Genomic DNA, 19,449 nt, shown 5'->3' on the forward strand with positions numbered 1-19,449 from the left:
GTAAATAAATGATAAGCAAATGATTCATACTCATTTTACTTTCACAGCTCAAAGTGTCAGGCTTTAAGAATTTAATCTTGACCCCTGGCCAGAAGAAGTCTATGCAATTGTGTCACATTAACTTGTTAAAACCTTATTTTGCTCGCTCTCCTGTGCCAGGTCCTGTATCATCGCTTTCCTCTGTTGTCGCAGCCATCGCATTGGATCGTTCACCCCCACCTCCTGATCCAGCCGCAGATTCTGAGGCAGAGTTACATAGCCTAGATGATGGGCTTTTGAGAGGATGTCTTAAAAGTCCGAGTCACTTGCCAATCTGGAGGAAATGTTGAACCGTTTACCTGAACCAAAGTGAACAGAGTTGGGGATTCTAACTAAAGGTTATTGCTGCCTGTTTGCAGTCATCTTATTTAGCACAACATCGATGTGGCAGATGCCCAGCCAGCCAGACAACGCTTTTGTCGCATGTCTCCAGACAAGCGTGGACATTTAGAAGCGTAAGTCACACACACCATGGATTATAATACTGCTGAACTTTGTGCTTCTAGTTGGTCTTCCCCGGGCCTGCTTGTAAAGAAGCCAAACAGTGCGTTTAGGCCAAGTACTGATCTCCATAAAGTGAACCATGTGAAGCAAGCCTGACTCTATATCAATCCTGCGTATGGAGGACCACACAAGGAGTGTGTGGACCAGGTTGGCTCTGCTAGGTTTGTCGGTAACTTTGACCTACTTGAGGGTTACTGGCAGGTTCCTTTAACTCCTAGAGCTAGGGAGATTGTTGTGTTTATTACACCCAGCTGGTTGCACTTCTACACAGTCATGCCTTTTGGGTTACATGATGCCTCAGCCGCTTTCTAGCCCTAATGAACAAGGTGGTGTCCGGTCTGGTGGGTTGCACTGTGTACTTAGATGATGTTGTGATTTTCAGTTACTCTTGAGAGGATCGTCTTCAGCACATCCACTCCCTGTTCAACCATCTAGCCTGGGCTTGTCTGACCATTAATCTGGCTAAATGTGAGTTTGTGAAGGCAACAGTCACCTACCTGGGCAAGTCAGGTGCAACCAATAAGAGCAAAGGTGTTGGCAGCTGACAAGTTTCCTCTTCCAACTACCAAGAAAGAACTCTTTCATTTCTTGGGAATGGTGGGTTACTATCGTGGGTTTTGTACGAACATCTCTACAGGGGTTGCTCTACTCACTATTTGGTTAGTATTTAGTTGGTACGTTTATTAATTTGAGACAAATTAATTACTTTTGAATGATATATCTGTGTGTGGCCTCCTTTTTTTGTTGCCAGCCTTGAGCCAGGGGTAATTAACAGTTTTAACAATTTGTAATTAATACAAACAAGTTGTTTATAGCTGTTCTAAACGGGAACACTTAAAGGTGGGGTGAAAGACCTGCTTTAAAAGAGAGGGGAGCCATCTATTGACAAAATGGGCACATACTTTGGGACTGTCTTTCCTCAAAGGCATTCAGGGCGTTGCACTCAGTCGTTCACATTAAAAAATGATTTAAGCAGTTGTGTGAAGAATAAAAATATTAGAGATGAGTGAGAAGTTCAAACCCTGCCTACTTTTTGTCACCTCCACACACCTGGCCCATCACTGCGTCAAAGGAGTGTGCTTGTGGATTGTTCATCAGGGTCTGATGAAGACGTCAGACTGGCTTCATCCAGTCCTGTCGAAGTACCAGTTGATGTGGAGAGGTTCCTTGACCTTTATTAAACAATCACAGTAGATTTGTGTGTAAAAAAGAATAACATCAACTGCATCATACTCTGTGTAGTGAAGTTCTTCAAACTTTCCAAAATTCAATAGTTATTACGTTTTACCATGTGCAACCCTGTCTCCTAAAAATTACATTTATATAATATTAATTTGCAATGGCAAATGGAAGAAAAAAGAAACATAATGCCACCCAAATTATGTTTTCCATATATATAACAAGGGAGCTTTTTTGAAGGAATGTTTCTGTAAAGTTGCAAGATGTTCATTCCAGACATTCAAATTTTTCATTTGTCTCCTACAATATCCGTTTGTAGAAACTGAAGTATAATCAACTTTTTTAGGATTATGTTTTGGTGCTCATAGCACTTAAAGTCGTGGGAAAAAATCACGGTTTTGGTTAAATATTAGAAAAGTCAAAGATGGGACATCCTCATGGCCTGGTGGTCTGAGACGCATACGCTGTAATTATGATGTCCCAAGTCTGATTCCAGCCTGGGACCTTTCTGGCAAGTCATACCCTTTGTTCTCGCTCCGTATCTCCTGTAAATCTGTCATCTGTCACGTGACACAAATGCCCCAAAAAACACACAAGACAGGATTTGTCTACTTTATTATTATTTATCCTTAACCACAGCTTCTCCCTAACCTTAACCAAAGTGCTTTAGCAGGCTAAAGCTAACAATACATAGAACTCAGGACGTGAACCCCAGTCACCGGTGTCCACCCCAAGTCCTGGGCTTGTATGCTCACCACGCACCCTGACCCCTTTCCTGCAAGTCCTGTGCAGCACAAGAGTGGAGAAATTCTTAGAAGGGACGAAAAACATTTTCAGTGAATACAATCCAGCCAGCAAGTTTGAAGTTTCCTTCAAAACTTAATGCCTGGAAGGCAGGGTTTTCATGGTAACCACGAAAGGTTTAAGACTCGCTAAGAGCTATATTTCACAGTTAGGGAACTGATTTGTAGCCTACATCCTCCTGCCTTTAATCATAACCAAGCTGACTCCATCAAATTATGTAACAATTCACGAGGACTGAAAAAAATGTACGTGCTAGAAAAATGTTCTGATTTTACTGCCAGCAAATGAGCAATGTTGTTGCCGAGAAATTCAGTGGCTGTTTCAAGATGAGCAATAGTCCGATCCTGCATAATGATGGTGCCATAAAGAAGAATAATGTGATGGGTTGTCGAAATTAAACCATCCGACCTATTCGGTCAAACAGTGACGGGGCCAGGCCTTATGAGACACTGGACATAATTCTCCCTGTAAGAAATGAGACCTGGAAACCAGGCCTCTGTGTACATGCACAGTGAATGCACCTTGTGCATGTGTCAGGCATTAGGTGCTAATTCTTGGATCAAAGGCTCTGGACAGCAGCGGATCTGTCTGCGTTCTGTCATTGTTTCCGGGCAGACACTGAAGTGTGTAAAGCCGCTGGTGAGGCCCGGAAGACTGGAGTCTTCCAAAAGCAGGAGAATGCTGGGAAATTCAGGAGGCAGCTGTTTTCCATCTTTAACATGTGGACACAGTGGAAGGGGGAGAGACTGAACTATGGAAATACCAGACCAGACCGAGGTGTGAGGCCAGGATGGAAAAAAGTATCCCAGCTTTGATGGAAAGTGATGGGCAGGAGACATTCAACATACACAAGCAAAAGGGACAATAAGAAATTCTTGCCTCTTATTGATCTCTGCTGTACCTGTGACCAAGAATTTCCATCAGTGGCCTTTAACACAGCTTACAGTTTAGTGTAGTTAGCTTAACTGATGAAATCTACCTTTGCACTTTGAGGGCATTTCCTTACTGAAGACTACACAGTAGACAAAACTATGACAGGGAAAGCAAGAGCATTTAACAAATATCACTGAAAGGGATATTTCCCTGTGACATGGATGAATTAGCTACTAATTAAGAAAATAGCAGTGGAATTTACAAATCACCTTTCTGATTTAAATAGTTTTGTTCAGTTTAAATATTCATCGTCACTGACTATGTAGCATGGTCATTTCTTGTAAGCTAGCCGATCACATTACAGTTCATAACACTGCGATGCAAGAGCACTGCTTCTCACTGTCATTAGTTCAGTACTAACAATATCCTGCAGGTTACATAAAGCTTACAAAATCAATGTGTGTGATTGTGATAATTTACTGTGATAATACTGTGCTCATGCTACCTGTGTGCTTTTATAGTGAATAAATAACATCCCGCCAACTCACACGGTGGGGTCCAAAAGTCTGAGACCTCTTTCCTATGCTCAGATTTTTGGACCCCACTGTATGTATATTGTTTCATGACAATAGCAGAAATAAGAAATGACAGGGAGATGATAAAAGTATATAAATCAAAATGCAAAACAATTATTAACACTAACAGACACTAAAAGTTGTGTAGCTTAACAAAACTGCAGCAGCGAGTCTCTCCAAAGTCCACAGAGGGTGAGAATCAGGAGTAGTATCCACAGGCTAACAAGCACTGAGTCTACTGTCTGACCGTGGTACATGAATGAACCTGGTGTGCCCCGAAGCTTCCAAGTGGCCTCTCCGGCATTCTTCGGCGTACGGGCTGCAGCTCGGCATGCACAAGAAGTGCTGAGGGCAGTGAGTATGTACCAGATCTGGTATCAGCAGCAGCCGAGTCGGGCCGACTCTGCGGGTTTGAACGGGTTCGTGGTACTGAACAGTCCGAGCGGCGAGCGCGTACAGCTACGGTAAACCCAGAGGGGAAAACGTCAGTCAGTCCCTACCTGCACTGCTTAAAGCTAAACTTTGTTACACGGTACTCTGTAAGTGAGTTTGCAACACTATCTACCGTCGTCATTTATTACATTCATATGGCCGGCAGTTAGTGTGGTAACGTATAAAAGCCGAGCAGGCGGGAGGGGGAGGGGTGAAAGCTTTGTCAGTATCAGACTTTAGAGATTGAGGGTGTGAATATTTCCTGGAGTAAGTACGCACCAGTGTAGGATCGAATTTATATCGAAGTTGCAAAAATACCAGTGGAAAAGATTTGTTTTTTCATTTTGGGCCGGGACTAGTTTTTATTATCATCGTTTAAAAACTGAGGCAACCAGCTCCAGAAGTGGACTGTTGTTGTCTCACTTTACATGAATAACAAAGTTAAAACAAAAAAAACAAAGGTGTGGCTGAAAGAAGTGAAAATCCAGTAACAGAATGTCCAGTGAGGAGGTAACTTATCACCATGCTAAATAATGGTCTAAAAATGAGTGACGTGACAGTGGTCATAGCACTGCTCAGTATTACTGAAGAGCTGAAAAAGAGACCAAAGGGGAAAAGCTCAGGAGTGTCTCAAAAACAGCAGTGGGTCAGGAGTTTGGGCCAGAAGCTGAGATTTGAAAACAAGGGTTGCAGTAAGCACTGCCAGATCCAAGCAAAACAGTCGAGAATGGAAACATTAGCGCTTTTAATGACCCATTTTGCTAGACGTTGCCAAACTTTTAGTACAATTTGTTACCACAGCAGTGAATAAATTGAGTTCAGTGTGTTCTCTTCAAATAATTCTCAAAAGAGAATTGATATAGAAGGTTTAAATACGTTGAGTAAAGCCAAATTAGAACACTTTTAGAACACTTAGATTAGACGTATCCAGATTTACGGTAGCTGTACAGGAGGTTCAGGGAAAATGTGTGTTGGGTCTTTATTCAATTTGCACTCGCAATTTGCATGTAATTACTGTTTGATTTCTGAAGTAGCAGCTCATTACGCAGCTAGTGGCTGGATTTACCCTCTAGGCGTACTTCTACCACAGCCATACTGTTTCCATCCTCCTCAAGCTCATTAAAATCCTGGTTAAGGGTTTACGTGGCCAAGAGACCTGCTTTCTAAAGCAAAACCGACCTGCCTACGTTAATCAGTCTTCTATAATCTATTCAGACTAATGTGTAAAGGAAAACACGTGTCCATATTAAAACCCCTAATGAATAACATGTGATGTGTGATGAGGTGCAGAAGCGTATTCACGCTAGAATTTCCTTTGCATGTCGCTGAGCGATACTCCAGACTTTTTTCTGCACCACAAACCGACCGGTCAAGGTAGTGGACCGTTCGCTACGCCTATCACTGTACTCTGCCGTCCACCATGAGCCTGCTAGGGATGCAGCTCCTCTCCTTTAAGTCGGTCGGGCTCTGCCCTGCAACAAACTGGTGTGTGTGAATGTGAAATTGTTTTGGGGCACAGCGGCGAGTGACTGAGTTCAGACACTGAGGTTGGAAAAATACACGGGTTCACTAAGTTCTGGCGCTAATAATCTGACTTGACTTGAGGGGACAGCATGATTTGTACTGAGATGATGATTTGGTGTTTGTTGCCCGAGCGATTGATGGGCCTTGTTTTCTGTACACGAGCTGTTAGCCTCTGGTCCTTCGCCGCTTCCCGTAGCCTCCACCACTCGGACTCGGAGCCAATCAGAATTTGAGGCACCAGCGTCCTGTAATTACCGCTTGTGGATTTTGCCAGCTAAATTTAACAACTGTCACCAGCTCACTCATTTTAAAACTTCATTTCTTAGCTACATACATGATATACGAAAAGAGGCTAAGGCTATATGTCCAAAGGCAAAAAGTCAAAATCCACAATGGAAGACACAGAAAAAAAGGGGCAGCCCTGTATTGCTGCTTAGCAAATGAGCCCTAGTATTTCAGTACAGTATGATAAGGGCAAGTTAAGCTGAGCGGTTATTTCTTTAGAACATATTCCCTCTTCGGATGCTTAGTTTACCATAGGAATATGTACATTGAGCAAAAGAGGTCCGACTCATGCTTGTTTATTTGATTTTTCAAACAGCATATAAGAGAAAAGGACTTGAGGTTGGACCAAGTGATGCGTTGATGCTGTCCGGCGTAACGAGTTTAGGGGCTGCTGGAGTGTTCCCCTCCAAATAAAGAGTGTGTGGAAAGTTACCACCATCGCTCTTCGTGTACTGAGGATTACTTGTACTTGCCCTGTGTACACTACTTCAGGGTGTGGAGAAATCCAAAGCTTGACAGGGCTAGTTATGGGCAAGGGTATGTAGTGATTATTCAGGGTCTTGACGAATCGTATCGTTCCCTTGCCGATTAGGGTTTTATCGACCCAACATTAGTAACATGGCAGATGAGCTTTTTGGGAAGAAGTGGATGCAAAGAGACCATGTGTATACAAACAGTTCCAGAGACACTGCATGTCATGAGTTTCTTATTCAGTCTTAACTTTGCTAATGTCAAAGTAGAGCAGACCACGTAAACACAGTCAGTGATTTAACACAGAGCCAGTAATCTGCAAAGATGAATACACAAGTACACTTCCAAAAATCTTATAGACAAACACAGCGGCCTGAGCCAAGCTAGCAGACATTTGTTCTGTCGGAGCGTCCGCCGTGGGATTATATAAGCACAGTAACATGAGATGAACGTGGTGACTAGCGAAAAAAGACAAGAAGACAAAACAAAACAAAACAAAGTCAGTCATTCCAGGAGAGCTGCAATCCAAGCCCATCTCCTTTCAAAACCATGGGCACAGAATGGAGAGTGGGGCCTCTCACGGCAGGCATGGCACATCTGATCTGTGTTGAGTTGGTTATATGTGGCCGACCACATGTGAAAAAAATCCTTCTCTGTAGTTTGCGAACGGGCTTGAATGTGTCACTTACATTTATGTCACTTAATTAAAACCCAACCCCTCAGCCTGATTCAATAAGTGATCCGTACATCATGTCCCCTTGTCTACATTTAGCCAGTGACCTCAAAGAATGGGAAAGCTGCTCGACAACACAAAGGACCCACAAAGGCCAAAAGCTATTTTCCCACCTCCTTTTGAAGTGTGTCCAGGTAGATTTCCCCTCTAACATTCACTTGACATCCTCAGTCTATTTAGGTTTGCAGCGGATGTCAGCTGCGCTACGTTTGCAACTTTCTGACAAGCTGTCAACCCCCCCGCCCCCTTTTTTACTGGCTCTCTTTTTAAGAATTTGACCTTTGATCCTTTGTTGCAGGGCCTGAGGACAGCAGACCTGCCTGCCACCCCTGACACGCACCTCCATTTAGGAGACGCGCTCTTACTGCCGCCAAAAATATCTCTGTCAACAGTTTCATAGCGTGCGAATGAATTTCCCTGAAATGGATCTGCTCGAAGGACCCTGAAGAATTTTAATTGACTTGTAAAATATTCATAGAGGGTTTTCCTTCAGAAAGCTGACACTCTCCAATAAAACCTGCAGCGACGTTTAATGCTGCCAGATGACAAAATGTCTTCTCTCTAGTTCTCTTGCTACATTCAGCTCTCTCTCTCTCGCATCCTCAATTCAGCAAGGATAGTGACAGTTCAACTATTCTTTGAATTTCCGGTGTTTCCACTCAGGTTTTTTTTATGTGCAGATTGAAATGCGTACAAAAACAGGTGGCAGGAATCGCTCTCATAAACAGAAAGGCTAAGTTTATATTTCGGTTACTGGCTGCTGGTTGTAGCCAACTGCTACAGACGCTCCCCGATGAGCAGAGGGGAGCACAGGTAGCATAAAATACACCCATGAATCTGCACGAGGTCTCTGTGTGCAGCAGTTTAGCCGTACAACATACAGATGGGGGACAAATGAGAGGAAAAACCGGGATATTTGAGTGGAGAAACATAACCGATGGAGATGCTTTCACACAGGGCAGGAGGGCTCACTGATGGTTCGATGAGTATGAAAATGCTGTGACTCGTAAGCTATAACTTAATCAGTCACCAGGTCTCAACGGAGCCCAACCGAACGCCGATGCGAGGTTTTGGACCCACGTGTAAGGCAGAATCTGCGCCAGAGGGCACTGAAGCTGCCGTGGAGGCTCGCGGCGCAACAGACCCTCTGTGTTGATTTTTTCTCAGAAGATGATAAAAAGTCAGTGATGTGCTCCATCTTCCTGCTTACTCTCTGTCTCACACACACACACAAGAACACACTCCTTGGTAGTCAAGGCCCCTCCGTCTTTCATACTAAAACACCTGAATTGTCTTCATTTGCCAGTTCAGACACACACACACCCCATCTCTTATGACTTATTGTATCTGCTTTCCAAACGTTCAGCCCCGCGCTGCAGACATTTGGAACGCTTCTGATGGAAAACTGCAGTCCATTCACGTCGCTCTTTCATATTTTGGCTGCAAGGATCCCGGTGTCTTTCACCACCAGGACAATTGCCTTAGCAGACAGCCAGCACCACGTTGCATGGCCACAATGCACAATCCAGACGTTACCCAATATCCCGAAAGGGTCTGGGGGGATACATGCTGCTCGTTCACACACATGCCAATGCTCCGCCTGACTGGTCGACAGGTCTGCGGTTTGAAGTCACAGGGGAGATTTATTAGGAGGGCGGACATTTACACTCACCGCATGTCTGGAACTTCATTTGTGGTTAGAATGTAGTTTTCAGAGCACCAGAGAACCCTCAGCCAGAAACAAGAGAGTGGATTTTCAAGACAGCGAGGGGCCGTCCAACCCTCATCAGTTCAACAGCAAATTGGAAGATTGAATTCAATTTTCTGAAATTTTATTTTTCATCTGTCAGATCAATGTATAATTAAGGATCTTGGCCTCTCTTTTTAACATTTTCTATCGAAGGAATGTTGGATAGAAAATATGGAAAATCAAAGTACTTCGGGTTGCGGGATCTGAGCGCCCGGCTCAGCTTGCGTCCGATTGGCCGGCAGGGCGGCACGACTCGCCCATCGTCACGCCAGCTTTGAAGGATTACATCCGGTCTCCTGATGGTGATGGCCGCTAACGCAGACCACTAATGTAGGTGACCTGCACCCTCTTCTTTCCTACTAAATGTTGCTTCGGGCATTTTTCTCAACCCATTAAGAAACACTTCATTCTGAAAATTAATTCTGTAGTAAATGGACCTTTTATCTGAAAATCCAAAATCCAAATCAGCACATTTGGATGAAAGGTGGTAACTATAGCAGACCTCTGTGATGTAGTGGAGTAGAAGTATAAAGTAGCTTAATTAAAAGCCCCTTGGATTATCTGGAAAATGCCTCATCACAAAGCTGAAAACAGCTGGTTTTCTTTAAGCTCACGATAAGTTGCTATGTGCTTCTGACACGACAGCGATGCTAGAAAACACATTGATCTTGCAGAATATGGTTCTCTGCTGTAGATTAATCCAGACAGCTGTCTGTAAAGTGGGTCAAATTAGCACAGCCCCAAAAAATGACAGCAGTTAAACGGAATACACACATCAAGGCACCGGTTTTAATAATCCATAAAATGAATGGAACAGCGGTAAACCAATGACAGGTCCAATTTTTCTGCATTATAAGTAGTTTAACTTTTCATGCTTCAATTGCATTTTGCTGGTAAAACTTGGATACTTTAATTTAAGCAAGGCTTCATATGCGGTACTTTATTTGTAATGGAGTTTCTTCACAGTGGGCTACGGCTACTTTTACTTAAGCAAACGTTCCCCCACGACTGGGTCAAATGAAGATTTAGAGTGGTTTTAATTTTACTTGTGAGCATATGTATAAAAGTCAGCTGCTTGGGGAGCAGGTTGAGACCCGTTCATCTTCTGTCAGGATGAATGAAAAGGCCAAGGAGAGACACTGGAAGCATAATGTCACTCTGTGCCAAAACAAAGGCTGCGTCTTTGCCCGGTTCGGCGGTCTAAGCTAACATAAAATCCCACCCGGTCAAATTAGTCCTACAGATGTGGTGACAGTTGTTTTGAGATGAGCTTGATGAGGCACAACCATTTATGGAAACATTTTCATGAGACAGGTGTCATGCTGAGTATTTGTAGTATGTCCTGAGTTCAGAAGGAGCATCTGCAGGGGACAGCTGCACAGCCAGGGAGCACAGGGACCAAAACATCTGGATTTGCAAGGAGCGGAAATCATCCGCTACTGGAGCATTTATGCAAAAACGTTTAATTAGACGTTTGCAGCACCTATTTCTCCTGCATCAAGTACCTGTGATAGAGGCTAATCAATGGAATAGTCATACGGCTAATTTCAATAATCTGGTTTAGGTTCCAGCAGCTGCACCTGAAGATGTTTACTCGGTATTCAAAGACTGCAGGCACACCCCCACAATGCTAAACACAGGCTAGCCAATGCTAACCCTCTTAGCCAATATGTGAAATGTACCATGTAGAGCTATCAAGCTATTTGCTATATGTCTGTGTGTTTCTCCTGAGATGGCGATTGTGCCCGAAGCAACATTTAGTAGGAAATAAGAGGGTGCAGGTCACCTACATTAGTGGTCTGTGTTAGCGGCCATCAACATCAGGAGACCGGATGTAATCCTTCAAAGCTGGCGTGACGATGGGCGAATCGTGCCGCCCTGCCGGCCAATCGGACGCAAGCTGAGCCGGGCGCTCAGATCCCGCAACCCGAAGTAGTTTGATTTTCAGATTTTCTATTTTCCATATTTTCTATCCAACATTCCTTCGATAGAAAATGTTAAAAAGAGAGGCCAAGATCCTTAATTATACATTGATCCGACAGATGAAAAATAAAATTTCAGAAAATTTAATTCAATCTTCCAATTTTCTACTGTTAATTTTTTATGTGTAGAATTGAAGTGATAAGCATTACACAGACCAGTGACATTTGCAACCTGTAACTGAATCGTATACTGGTCTATTTCCTGCTGCTGTGGGTATAAAAAAAGAAGATTGCCCCACCACTTCTCAGAGAATTTATTCCTGTGTAACTGGTGAACAATGGTTGCTCCATGCTCTTATGTTGAGAGTTAAAACTGGATATTTACTGTTGGTTTTGAAAGGATAATTACGTAGTTTTTTGTTTGTTTGTTTGTTTGCTTGGTTTCTTATTTTCATAGTTTCGACCATCATATGTGGAGCTGGGCAGGTAGTGGACAGTGGGCCTGTCAGAGCTTTTTCACTAAAAACAGCTGCCCGTGGCAGCTGGAAATGAGGTTGATGAGAGCGGTGGCACTGCATGAACCAAATCATTAAAGTTGCAGACCCCAAAGTAAAACCATGAGCTGAAAGACGCTGAAAAGCTTTGTAGAGCTGAAGGGGACTGCAGAGTTGGGTTCTCTCAGCGATTAACTTGGTGAGTACAGCGGTATTATTACAGACGGACAAAGTCTGCAGCTAACTTGTGAACCCAGCGAAGCATTTAGCAGCTAAAGAGCCTGATATTTTTCTCAGGAGCTGGTGGAGACCAAAAACAGAGCTGAAAGAGAGGGAATACCAGACTTAGTTTCATCAGATGGGCTCAAACACAGCTCCACTGTTTGCTAACATGTTAACCATATCAACTTTATAAGGTGATAAAATGTTTTATAATTTTTTCTGCCTCCCCCAAGTGGCCAAAAAATCTACTAAACCTGCTTCAACAACACGGAAGCCCCGCTTTGTCATTGCAGCTGCAGTGGTAATTTGTTGAGGTAATGTCACATCGTCTCTCACCTCGTTTTCACAATGGAAAACTGTCCAAATGGAGGAAATGCCCGCAAACACGAGGTGCTTTACCAATAGCTGCCTTCTTGGTAGTATTTATGTGTTAGGTGAGTTCCCTTTATGCCTCCATGAAATATGATGTGATGGATAAATGACTGATCAAGTTAGAACTGGGTTGGCGATGGGCAGCGATGGTGGTGGTGGTGTGGACAGTTTCCAGGAATCACAATTGTCCCCTTCCATGCCCTCTTATCCTTCACTGATTTTCCAGTTTTCACAGCCAGTCTGGAAAGTGTGAGTAAGCGTTTCCTGTGGAAAATAATATTTTCACCATAGTAATTTGGGATCTGCAGCCCCGCTACTGTTAACAGACAGATGAGAAACAGTAGGACAGCGGGGATGTGGAAGGAAAAGAAAAACGCTGTGTCAACTGTGAGATGACAGATCTGAATTTAACTCATTGCTAATAGAGAGGGGCAGAGGAAGATGGATGGTGGGAGGCCTGTGGCAGGTCAAGGTCTCTCCAGCTCAGGGTCAAAGGTCAACATTTTGAGGACACTGCACAAGACCTGCACTATAAAACAGATATTTATGGAGCCATTAGTCTGAGTGAGGCATTAGCTTTCAGCTCAAAGACACAATTAGCACACGTGGGTGTGCAGACTTGGATATTGTGAGAACATAAGATAAAAGCAGGAGCATGAAAAAAAAAAAGTCAGACCAGTCATTATTTAAGAAATTCTGAAGGAGATTTAAAGGAAAGAGGAGATTTAACTCCAGTCAAACTCTCGGTTTTTAATCCCTGTAAATATATTCACATTTCAGTTTTTACGGATGTGCTATACTGTAAACTTTACAAGGCGAGACATCATGACGAACTCTTTTTGGCAGGCATATTCATGCCAGCCGCGCTAAAGCACAATACAATGACGTATTTAATGATATAGTTACTGTGGACCTATGTAGAGTGCCCCTTCCTCTCGCCCGTTGAACGCTGCAGTAATATTTTTCCAACATATCGACTGGTGAGGTGGAGGATTTTTCCCCACTGTAAGTCACCATATGAGTTTTCTTTTAATGATCTCCACAATGTTAGTGAACACAGAAACACAGGAGTCTCCTGGATAATTTAACAAATTTATGTTAGAACCATCAGTTATAATCCTTCCTTTGGAGAAATCAGGTTTTTTCCGTCACTTTGTGATGTCCGAAGACAGTCGGAGGCGCTAATCTAAATGCTTCTTTGTTATAATTGAAAACAAAATGCCGCACTATAATCGCTACTTTCTTCCAAAGTTGACCCAGGATCTGAAAGTGAACTGAAAGTTTTATCAGGTTTCTCCAAAACATAACCATCAGCTTCTGCTTCTCATTAGCGGTGCACACAACAGAACTCTCGGCTCTGTGATTGGATGTCTCATAACAGAATGCTCCTTGCGAGGCACCGCTGCCAGAGTAATGGGAATAAGTGGACATCTGGGGGAATACACGTATTCGCTTTCCTCCGAGAGTCAGATAAGAACATTGATACCACTCTCATGTCTGTAAATGTCAAGCCAGAGCCAGGAGCACGACGACTGGAAAAAGCTAGTCTGCATGGCTCTGTCCAAAGGAAACTAAATCCTGCTACCAGCACCTCAACAGCTCACCGATTAGCATGTTATATCTTCGTTGTTTAATCTGTACAAAAATCAATGTGTAACAAACAATTAGTTGTGGTTTTGTGAGCGTTATCTGCAGTTTTTCTTTTTTTCTTTAACCTTGGGACAGAGCCAGACTGGCTGGTTCTCCCTGTTCCCAGTCTCTGTGCTAAGCTAAGCTTCATATCGAAACCATGAGGGCTGATAGAGAAATGTACCATGTTGTTTGATGCTTAGAATTTTCCAGAGAAATAAGACGTGAGCAGACGTGTAGAGTCCGTTTTCGTGATCCCGTGTTCGCGATCAATAACACTGATCAAATCCTGTATTGACACAGTTTGTCAGGAGTCCGTTTCCACTGCAGTCATCTCTAGTAGGAGTTTATGCATTAATGTCATACATGCTACCGTTACAAATATAATTACCAGAATGAGCGTGTCGTTACTCTTAACTTGTGCAGCATGCATAAATTCTTGTGTGTGTGTGTGTGTGTTTTGTGTTTTTTTGTTTTAATGCTAGCATTAATCACGGGAGATGGCTTCTTTACTCTTAACCTGTGTTGTCTGTTGTTTCCGGTCATTTTTCTCCGCCTGTGGAGCGAACTCTGTGTTTAGCCTCATTTAGCGATTTCTCTTCGGCCAGCTGTCATTTCTCGCTGGAGCATGTGTCATCTGAGCTGCCAGGGCTGGCAGACGTCTGTCAAAGGTGGCGTGTGGTAGAAAAAAAATGTATGCAATGCCAGGATGTTGCAAACAGAAGTGACCTTAACAGTAATTTTACGGATTTCCAAGAAGCTTGTTTGTTTCAAAATAGTGAAAATGTCGGTATCTAAGCTAAGATGATATTGTTGAAACCTGTTTTCTACCAGCGCTGATGCACACACATCCTTGATTGTGTGTGGACGGGAAAACCTGTCTGTGCAACTCTTTGGAAGCTGACACACCCCACAGTGAAAGTGTACTCAGCCTGTGTGACACTCGGCTGCTAGCTTCTCTCCTCTCAGTGAGCTGAAGGCGAGCTGTGAGAGTGCCGTGCTCCCATACCCCCGGGAACGCTCCTCAGCCAGGTTCACCGCGTTCCACCTTATCGGCAGTCGATAACCACGTGAGACGGCGAAATAAGCAGTCTCGCCTGCCAGCCCAGAATAAAGAGGCTGGAAGCAGAGAGCGCGTCTGCCACAGGTGTTAACTGTTCTCCTCAGCGGCCCACAGGCGCCAGGCTGATGTGTTCCGGCTAATCTCATCTTTCTATGAACTACCATTACACTTTAAAGAGCAGCAGTGATTTAGCGCTGCAGAAAAATGCTTTGTTGAATTAATTGTGAATCTTTGTTTTATTGCTGGCGCCACGCAATGTACCGAAACACAAACACACACCCACGCACGCGCACGCACACACACACACACACACACACACACACACACACACACACACACACACACACACACTGAAGCCTTGCCGCACAGTAAGTGCAACACTGTTGTTGTTCCGTAAATGCAGACACACGCACGTGCATTCAAATGTCACCGCCGCATTTCTCTGTGACGTGTGTGTCATGTATTACAATGTTCTGAATGCTTGATCGCTCACATTCCGCTGGACTGAGCCTCTGGGTTTTGGAGCAGGTTACAAAACAACAGACGCAATTGGCAAAGGAGCTGCTAATGTAACGACTTAACAAAACAACAAACGTTTTCAGCATCCCGGGATTCAGAGAAGGGATTTCTGACACAACTTCACCTACTCTCAAGGTGAAGGAGAGGGCGAAAGTCTGAGGAGGTCAAAACCCCAGCAACACCCACGGTATAAAAAACCACTGTGATGAGACCGACGTGCTTCGGGTTGCAGCCTTCACCAACACATCACAAACAACCTTTAAATAAGATGGGTACACGTACTTATCAGTCAATGAGAGATACCCACTGTTGTCTAGAGCAGGTCTTTACCCCAGAAGTGCCTCCTTAGTTTTCATTCACTACAGAAAGAAAGATGGATATGGATTTATTATTACTGCCTTTCTGCCATGTCAGAGAGTAGGGTGACTTGCAGTGAGCACCAACAATCTCGGTAACTTAGCTTGTGTTTGCCAAAATTGCCTTAGTTACTTTCCATAATTATAAAAGACTGAGGTCACGCTTATTTAGCACTGTTATGCGGAGTTCAAGAAATAACGACCGCTGATTTACCACTGAAACTTGAATTAAGCCGTTTACTGAAATCGCACCCTAAGTGTCTCAGCACAGAGCTAACCAATCCAAACAGTGAGACAAGGCGTTTAAAACCTGAACTCTCTGCTCCCCCTCACTGGCTTCCCCCCGTACTGACTGAGTGCGACAGAATACCAGGTCTCTGTTACGGTCCCGGCATGTCTCCCCTGAGGCGATAAAGCTCTAATTAATAGCTGTCAGAGGGAGAGCAGCAGTCTGAAAACACAGCACTACCTGTAGCACATTCTTTACAGTTGCTGGGCTGAGGAATGACTTTCATCCAGCAGAGGCAGCCAGTACAGCGCTGCTGCTGCTGATGGAGGTTATGAACAGCCAGCACATTTATGCTCAGTCCACCGGGGAATATGTGGAAAGATTGTAGAGCAGCTCAACCTCCTTATGATTTGATTATATATTTGACGTATATCAACATACTGAGTTGGTGAACCAGCCAGTAAGCAAGTTGGCAGAGAGGGCTAAATAGAGAGAGGGCTCATTTCTTAAGTTGTTTTGCGCATTTCTCTACTGACTAACCCCCAACCCCAACTAAGACGGCATTAAATGACACACGAAAAGCTCTAAATGTGTAGACACGGCAGACTCGTTGGCAGATGCTTTTATCCAAAGCGACTTACTAATGAGAGACAACACCAAAGCTTCAGTGCAGTAAGAGAACTTGAAGTAAGTGCTAAGTGCTAAACAAAGTACGAGGAGATCAAGTAAAGAAGTGCACAGGAAGCGCTAGTTAGGCATGTTTCGGTGCTAGAGGTGTTAGGGGAGGTGGTGCTCTTAGAAGGGACGAGTCTTCAAGAGGAATCGCATGAAGACTCGTCTCAATGTCCTGAAAAGGGGCGTGCTATTTATACGCCATCCCGCGGTATCACGTAGGACAGACAGATCAAATATTTAGCTAAAAGTAATGGACGCATGGTTAAAATAGCTAAAAGTGACCCATAAACATTTGAAATAGTTAACACTAGCTAAGTGGATAAATGGTTGTAATAGCTAAAAAGACACATTAAGGCTGAAAAAGACTACTTGGCTGAAAGTAAGGGATAATTGGTTGCATCGTCCAACTGCTGCCACTAGGTGGCGCAGACGTCACCAAACTGACCTGAACACAGAGTTCCATGATAAATATTGTTGAATAGCATCCACTTTGAAATCATTTAGATCCACACACTTGGAACACGACATGTCTTGTCAGTTAAGAGTAACTCAGTTCCTCTGACCCGACGCCGACTTGCACTTATGGCCTCAAAGTAGAGAAGTGTCAGCTAATCGGGGGCATTTAAAGGTGCTGCGGTAGGTCACGGCGCAGGCTCAAATCTGAAGTTAAACTCTTACTGTTTTGGCTGTTCATATCTCTTGGATTAACTCGTAACTGTCAGATTTTAAAAATCCGTACAAGAAACGACAACACTGCAACGTTGCAGCACATTTGAGTTATGTTCTTCAATGTTTTTGACTGTCGGAGATTCGTTTTTGTTCTTTCCACGGGCTGTTAAGTTAGTTACGGAACTGATCTGCCTCACATTGAGCTGCCACATAAGCATGTGGTTTTGATGGATTGCACAGTAGAACATTAGTGCAAGCAGGCAGATGTTATGCAGTCGGATTTCTCAGGGTGAGCGAACGTGCTGAATGCTAAAGGACACCCGAAATTCACCTTCAGGTGTTCAATCTTCACGGGTTTGACGGATGAAACAGAGTGGCGGCCAGCTAATGTTTAAGAGGACTGTGCTCCCTGCTGCTGCTTCCTAAAGGTCTGATAATAAGTCAACTCATTCTCAGGCCTGTTTATCCTTTGAAGAACGGCTGTGGGTTCACCGAGTTTAGAGTCCATTAATCATACCTTCTCCAAGAAACACATTTTAAGGAAGAATCTGCCTGGTGCAACGTGCAGGGCTTGTGAGCAGAGGGTTGTCAGTTTCTTCCTTGGCCCGGCAGGGTAAATCCGGTTGGAAGAATTAAGAGCAGTGCCTGCCACTCCTTCATTACCACTGTTGTCCTTGAGCAAAGAGCTTCCATTGCTCCAATTTTGGAACCGTACGAGATCAAAGCGTCTATGCGTGTGAGAACGTTAGCCAAATGTCAGTGGATGCAGTATCGCACTCCAACTAAACAGGATCTCCTTAAAATAAATCCAGACTTTTCTCTTTGAAATACAAAGTTAAAGCCTCAATCCTTCAACCAGAAGTTAAGCCTCAGTAACTGACGTCGCTTCTTCTAATGCGTGTTGCGGTAGACAGCCCTGTATTTAGAGACTTGACCCTTCGCTAAGTCCCGCCCCTTGAACACAGACTGGCCAATCATAGCGTAGGGTCCGACCTCCATACGAACTCACACAGTGGTTCTGGATTTTCATCATTTTCAGGCTGGTTTTCTGGATTGTGGCTGGTCGTGGTTAAGCGTTGCGCCTGGGACACGTGATACCGATCAATGTTGGTCCGATCAGATGGGCGCAAAACCCTGTGGAGCTAACATTAGCAGAGTAAGGCAGATCAATCATTAACTAGCACGTCTATGCTATGCTAGCTACTGAAGGTCTATTGAATGTATACAGATGCTGCTTTCTGCTTTTTAATGACTTTAACAGTGAACTTACCTTACTTTACAGGAACAGTGTCGCTCCAGTAGTATCATGGTCTCCTGTCCCGATTGCCGGGTGATGTGGTGATTCTCTCTTACATTGCGATCTGTAGGCTTTAGCTAGAAAACTGATTTTTTGGTTTTTCCAAAAAGTGGATAATATATCTCCAGGGAGCGCAGTTAGCGACAGAGCGGGCACCGTGTTAGTGCGCCAGCAGTGGCTAACAACGAAGGGGGCGGGGCTTTTATAGTCAATTATGGCTCCGTTAAGAACCCATTAAAGCCAAAGGGTCTCATTTATAGAAGTCTGCGTAGAATCTATACCCAAAGTTTATGTACGCACTAAAGAGAGAAAAAGACATTCACGTATGCGTAAAATTTTCCCTTTTTGTGAATCGCAATCAACCTAAACATGCACATGTGGGCAAGCCTCATATTCCAACTAATACACTCTCAAAATTGACCATGAATGGTCAATGGAAAACCCTCGCGAATATTGATACACACGTGTAATGTTCCCTAGGAAAGACTGCCGCGGTCTTACAAATGGAAGAACGTTTGAGAGGCAGGTGGCTGCAGCAGCCGTAAATGCAGTCATGGCATTTCATCCGCGCTATGATGCGCTCCTGAAAACCGACTGTGAAGGAGTGTGGGCATCATGTGGCACAACCCGCTGCTCTGCACGGTTTGTAACTGGGACTGTGGGGATGAGCCCAAAGTTGATGGAAGCAACGCACTCAGCTGCAGAGTGGGCTCTGATGAAACCGGTTATTACTTTGGTTGGCTTGAATCTTTTAAAATGGAGAGAGGTTTATGGAATAATTGGTGTCTTACTACAAGCGCCAATACAACATAACACTGCTGGCCTGAATATTT

The 19,449-nt window shown here is 43.9% G+C and overlaps 1 protein-coding gene across 1 annotated transcript in view; it reads right to left on the reverse strand.

Moving 5' to 3' along the window:
- Nucleotides 1–311: 311 nt before the first annotated feature.
- The window catches only part of LOC120799007 (ankyrin repeat and SOCS box protein 13-like), a 31,096-nt gene continuing 11,958 nt past the window's right edge, over nt 312–19,449 (reverse strand). The window contains exons 7-8 of the transcript XR_005708769.1: nt 1,574–1,715; nt 312–338 (exon numbers count right to left, since the gene is read on the reverse strand). The gene's annotated coding sequence lies outside the window, so the exon portion shown is untranslated. The remainder of the gene's footprint in view (nt 339–1,573; nt 1,716–19,449) is intronic.

The sequence above is a fragment of the Xiphias gladius genome, chromosome 2 (assembly GCF_016859285.1).
Source record: "Xiphias gladius isolate SHS-SW01 ecotype Sanya breed wild chromosome 2, ASM1685928v1, whole genome shotgun sequence".
NCBI classification, from domain to species: Eukaryota; Metazoa; Chordata; class Actinopteri; order Istiophoriformes; family Xiphiidae; genus Xiphias; species Xiphias gladius.